At 36.1% G+C, this 5,570-nt stretch overlaps 1 non-coding gene across 1 annotated transcript; it reads left to right on the top strand.

The window, feature by feature from the left end:
* Window positions 1-1,943: 1,943 nt before the first annotated feature.
* On the top strand, window positions 1,944-2,050 carry LOC127124633 (small nucleolar RNA R71). Its single transcript, XR_007804103.1, has one exon. It is a non-coding gene; the product is annotated as a small nucleolar RNA R71 (small nucleolar RNA).
* Window positions 2,051-5,570: the final 3,520 nt, after the last annotated feature.

Here is a 5,570-nt window from a genome sequence, read left to right as displayed (position 1 = left end):
GTCTCTATCTTCCCTAAGTCTGCATTGACTATTACATGCCGTTCAAGTTCAGTGTCTAGGAATTCATACCTTATATTTTTGGGTAGCGTCTTAAGATCTAGGGTTGGTTTCTTTGGGGAAGGCACATGATCGGGCGTTAGTGCTAGGAATTCTCTTAGGATATCATCTTGGTATTCCTCACTCCAATTTTCATCTTCAAAAGCAGGAGGCCTTGGAATTTTCAGTATTTCGGAGTATGATGTTTGTTCATTCTCCATTTCTCTTATACATTTGTCGATGACATCTAGTAGACAACAGGTGTCGTCTATAGATGGTGCCTTTAGGAATTGCATCAAAATGAATTCGACATTTTCCTCACCAACTTCGAAGGTTAGCTTTCCTTTCTTAACATCTATGATAGCTCCGGCTGTAGCTAGGAATGGTCTTCCTAATATGATAGGGATGTTGGAATACTCTTTTATATCCATGATTATAAAATCAGTAGGAATATATAATTGTCCTATGTGTACCGGAATGTTTTCTAGCATACCTACGGGAAATTTAGCAGAACGATTCGCAAGTTGTACGGACATTCTCGTAGGTCTTAGTTCTCCCATTTTGAGCCTTTCGCATATGGACAAGGGCATTAAACTAATATTGGCTCCTAGGTCGCATAGTGCTTTGTCTATGACAAACTTTCCGATTACACAGGGTATGGAGAAACTACCTTGGTCTTTCAGCTTAGGAGGCATATTATTTTTTATTATGGCGCTACACTCAACAATAAGTGTAACGGTTTCATTATCCTCTATCTTCTTCTTGTTAGATAATATTTCTTTGAGAAACTTAGCATATGAGGGCATTTAAGTGATGGCTTCTGTAAAGGGTATTGTGATATTAAATTATTTTAGAATCTCTACGAATTTTTTAAATTTCCCTACACTTTTAGATTTAACAAGTCTTTAAGGATAAGGGATAGGAGGTTTATACGGTGGTGGAGGCACATAAGGTTCTTCTTTCTCTACGGCCTCTTCGATTTTATCTTCCTCTTGATTGTCTTCCTTCTGAGTTTCCTTACCAGGGTCTTAGTGCATGGATGGGTTTTGATTTCTAAGGTCGGTCTGTCTGTCTAGTTATGTCCCACTTCGTAGTATAATAGCATTTGCATGACCTTTCGGGTTTGGTTGCGGTTGTCCAGGGAATATGTCTGCAGGAGCAGCAGTAGGTGCTTGTTGTTGAGCCACTTGCGAGATTTGTGTTTCCAACATTTTGTTATGGGTGGCTAACGCGTCTAACTTGTTTGCTAACTGCTTGATTTGCTTACTAGTGTGTATGTTTTGATTTAGGAAATCCTTATTTGTTTGGGCTTGGGCAGCTATGAAATTTTCCATCATTATTTCTAGGTTCGACTTCCTAGGAGCATTTTGAGTATTTGTGGTAGCTTTATGATATCCTGGTGGTATAGCAGGTGCTTGGTTAGGTGCATACAATGCATTATTGTTTTGTACGAAAAGTTAGGATTGTTCTTCCAACCTGGGTTATAGGTGTTTGAGTAAGGGTTTCCTTGAGCATAGTTCACCTGGTCTGTGGAGGTTCCTGTCATGAGTTGACATTTTGGGGCATCATGCCCTGGAACTCCGCATATCTCGCAGTTTGGTACTACGACAGCCACGGTGGCTGCGAGTGTAATGGTCAAGTTGTCTATCTTTTAAGTAAGAGAATCTACCTTGGCGTTGACATGGCCAAGACTGCTTAATTCGTACATTCCGCCTTTTGTTGGAGGTTTCTCTATGGAGGTTCTTTTGCTTCCCTAATGGTAATGATTCTGGGCCATACTTTCGATAAATTGATAGGCCTCATTATAGGGTTTATCCATCAGTGCGCCACCTACGGGAACGTCCATTGTCAATCTTGTGTTGTACAAGAGAAAGTTCTAATAGGTATGGATGATCAACCATTCTTATAGACCGTGATATGAACAAAGCCTCATCATGTCTTTGTATCACTCCTAAGCTTCAAAAAGTGATTCATTATCTTTTTGTTTAAACCTATTTATTTGGGCTCTTAGCATAGCCGTCTTACTAGGTGGGAAATATCATGCTAAGAAAACTTTCTTCAACTCGTTCCACGTTGTGACAGAGTTGGATGGTATAGACTGGAGCCAAGCTCTAGCTCTATCTCTTAATGAGAATGGGAAAATATGTAGTCTTATAGCTTCATGGTTGACACCATTTGCTTTCATTGTGTCTGCATTTTGCAAAAACACTAACAAATGTAGGTTCGGGTCCTTCGTGGGACTACCTGAAAATTGGTTTTGCTGTACGGTTGATAACAACAAAGGTTTTAGCTTGAAATTATTGGCCTCGATGGTAGGGGGAGCAATGCTTTTATGTGGTTCATCCTACGAAGGGATTGCATAGTACTTAAGAGGACGGTTTTGCAATCCTTCGGCCATCTCTGGTTGAATAACTAGTTCAGGAATAGGGATATTAATTTCGGGAAGATTTAGCTTGATACGATGTTCTCGTATCAAATCTCGTATCCGACATTCTAATCTTAGATAACGCTCAGCTTCGTCGAATGGTAGCTTTAACTTCTCGCCTTGAGAGCGAGTACTTGGCACGCACTCGACAAATGTAGAAAGGGAAATAGAATTATTTACCTTAGACTATACTGGGAAACACTGGAGTTCCGATGTCGACTAAATTACTCCCTGACAACGGCGCCAAAAACTTGATCATGACTTAGTAAGTATATGGGAATCGTGACTGCAAGTGCACAGTCCTATCGCGTAGTTTTAAAGATTATCACACCCAGAAGGACTAATAATCGAATGTATCGTTATCTAATGTTACCATGTAAATCTAAGGCTGATGATCGTTCTAAGATTGGAGGGATGAAGAGAAATAACTATAACATAAACAGAATATTAATAAAGATATATGATAAAGGGATATCAGTATGTAACGCATCAAACTTCGGGGATTCGATAGATAGTTGGTGTAATCTTATTGGTCAAAATATTCTTCAGTAGCAATTATTTATAGAAAGGACTTAGTCTCACACTCTCGTTTTATTGACTTTGACCATACTCTTAAACCAGAATGTTTGGCTCTCGTGGTCTCATTTTGAATTTAAAATTAATTTTTGAATATGAATAAACTCTAATTAATCCTACAGCGCTCTCGTTGTGTTTAGGATTAATGCCTAGTTTCAGATATCTGGTTAAAATCTCAAACTCTCGTTCTTGTTGACTGTAACCTTAGTTTGTTTTGTACTCTCGTACGAAAAGCAGTTTGAATAAAATAAGAAACTAAAACCGGAAATATAAGTTTAATAAAAACTAACACCAATTATTTACGAATCGTGGCTAATAACATGATGAAAAAGTAGGGAAGACTGGGTTGTGGCGGTTGCTACAATCCTAGTTTTGGACTCCGTAACGAGCGACACATTTTTAGGGATGAGCGCCACAATCTTCATGCTTTGTGGCGGGCGCCACACATCCAAGTGATGGGCTCCACAAGCCCATTAGGTGTTGTGGGCCCATACTCTCTATTTTTCTCCATTTTCTTATCTTTTTTCTTTCCTTTTTGCTATTTTCCACTTTGCTTGCTTGTAAACCTTATATACGATAAATACCTACAATACACATAAAATACTGCGTAATAATAAGTGTTAATCAAGTAAAAAGCAGTGCATATGAAGCCAAAAATATGATAGGTTTTCGCGTTATCATTTAGAAGTGGGAGAAGATGAAAAGACTAATCCTAAACATAAAATTAAAATTTAAGAGTTGGAAAGATCTTATCAATAGGATGCAATCCAACAGACAAGAATGTCTTATAGAAACCCCATTTTCCCTTTGGACTTTGAGTCAAACAATTAGCAATATCCCAATCATCATGAAGATCAAGGCATCAAATAAAGATAGCCCCATCCAAGCAAGCAAATCCCAGAGCTAGCAGTCTTCTTTGTCTTCTCATGTACCAGATGACATATTCCTTGATCAACTCAGAATAAAGCATGATACAGAAGATCAAAATAATAGTTTCACCAAGACAATGTAGCAGATGAGTTCAAATAAATCCCAAGACTTGCATCAGATGAAGGCTCAATTCTCAATAACTTGGTCTCGAAATGTTGACATTGGCTAAGTCCTTTTTGCATAGGGAATGTTGACTAATCCTAAGTCCAAAAGTTCAGATCAAGATCCACAGTCGACCAAACATTTTTTAGGGTTTTTGTTGTTTATTAAGCATTTTAAGGTCCTAAGACCACAAACAAAATCAAATACACAAACAAATATATTCAATCACAAGATATGGCTCAAATGAGAAAAGTGAAAATGGCATAAACATAAATAAGTTAAATGGAATGTAAATGGCAATGAATGATAAATGACTAAAATTTAAATTGCATAAAGTAAGTGACTTGAAAGTAAAGCAATATTAACAATAGTTAGTCAATATTTTAGTCAAATGTTAGTGGTGTTTTTCTTTTAACTGATTAAGTCATTCTTGGGAGAACACTCAACCATCCATTCATAAGCATGGATCCTAGAACCAATACATCTTCCATAATAAGGAAAAAGGCCAAGTTTCTACACAATAACATGAAGGATGTGAGACTTACAATCTCACTTACTTGAATGTTATGCCTTTAGGGTCAAATTTAGCTATATGTTAAGCAATCGTAATTGGACTTATGTAGAAGTCACAAGTATATGAGGTTGGGCAATAAAAATTTAGGTGTTAATGCATGTTAGAGATTTGGTATAATGAACCAAACTCCTAAAACATACCACACACCAAAAGAAAAGATCAAGAAGGAGAGACCTATCTCATCCATACTTGTATTGGTTCATCTGGCACGAGGTCATTGATGAACCAATTAGCCTTAGGATATTTGAGATTTCATTGGTCAATGAGAGCAATGAGAAAGAATAGGGATGAAGATGAAGAGGAGAGGATATAGAGAAACACAAATTGGTCATGGGGGAAATTTTATCAAATTAAAATCATTCATTCATTTTGAGAAATGAAATGTACATTTCATAAATCCCCTAAATCCAATGATTTTAATCCAACAAAAGTCAAATAAACCTTGACCAAGGCCCAAACAAATAGTCAAGCATCACAAGACCATAAAAATGGCTCTACATAATTTTTACACAATTAATCAATTAAAAATCAAATTAAAAATGCATAAAAATTCAATTTAATTTGGTCCAAACCTAAAATCTCTTCAAAACACCAAATAAATGGCCAAGAGATTTATCCTAGGTCAAACAAGGTCAAAGGACCTTAGGCAAACAATTTCATCATTTTTGAAAAGTCAGAAGTATTTTTAAACAATTAAAAATATGCACAAAAACATTTAATTCATGAAAAATATCAAAATTAATCCAAAAAAAAATTAATTTAGAAAATGAAAGGGAAAAATATTTAAAGATTTTTGGTAAAAGTCCCATATTTTTTGGATTAAAAATGAAATTATTATGAATTAAACAAAATAAAGAAATTAAACATAAATTCTGAAAATAAAAAGAAAATAAAAAAAACAAGGGCCATCAGATCTCCCTAATTATA

Source organism: Lathyrus oleraceus, chromosome 2 (genome assembly GCF_024323335.1).
Source record: "Lathyrus oleraceus cultivar Zhongwan6 chromosome 2, CAAS_Psat_ZW6_1.0, whole genome shotgun sequence".
NCBI lineage: Eukaryota > Viridiplantae > Streptophyta > Magnoliopsida > Fabales > Fabaceae > Lathyrus > Lathyrus oleraceus.
This window is presented reverse-complemented; position numbering and strand designations above follow the sequence as displayed.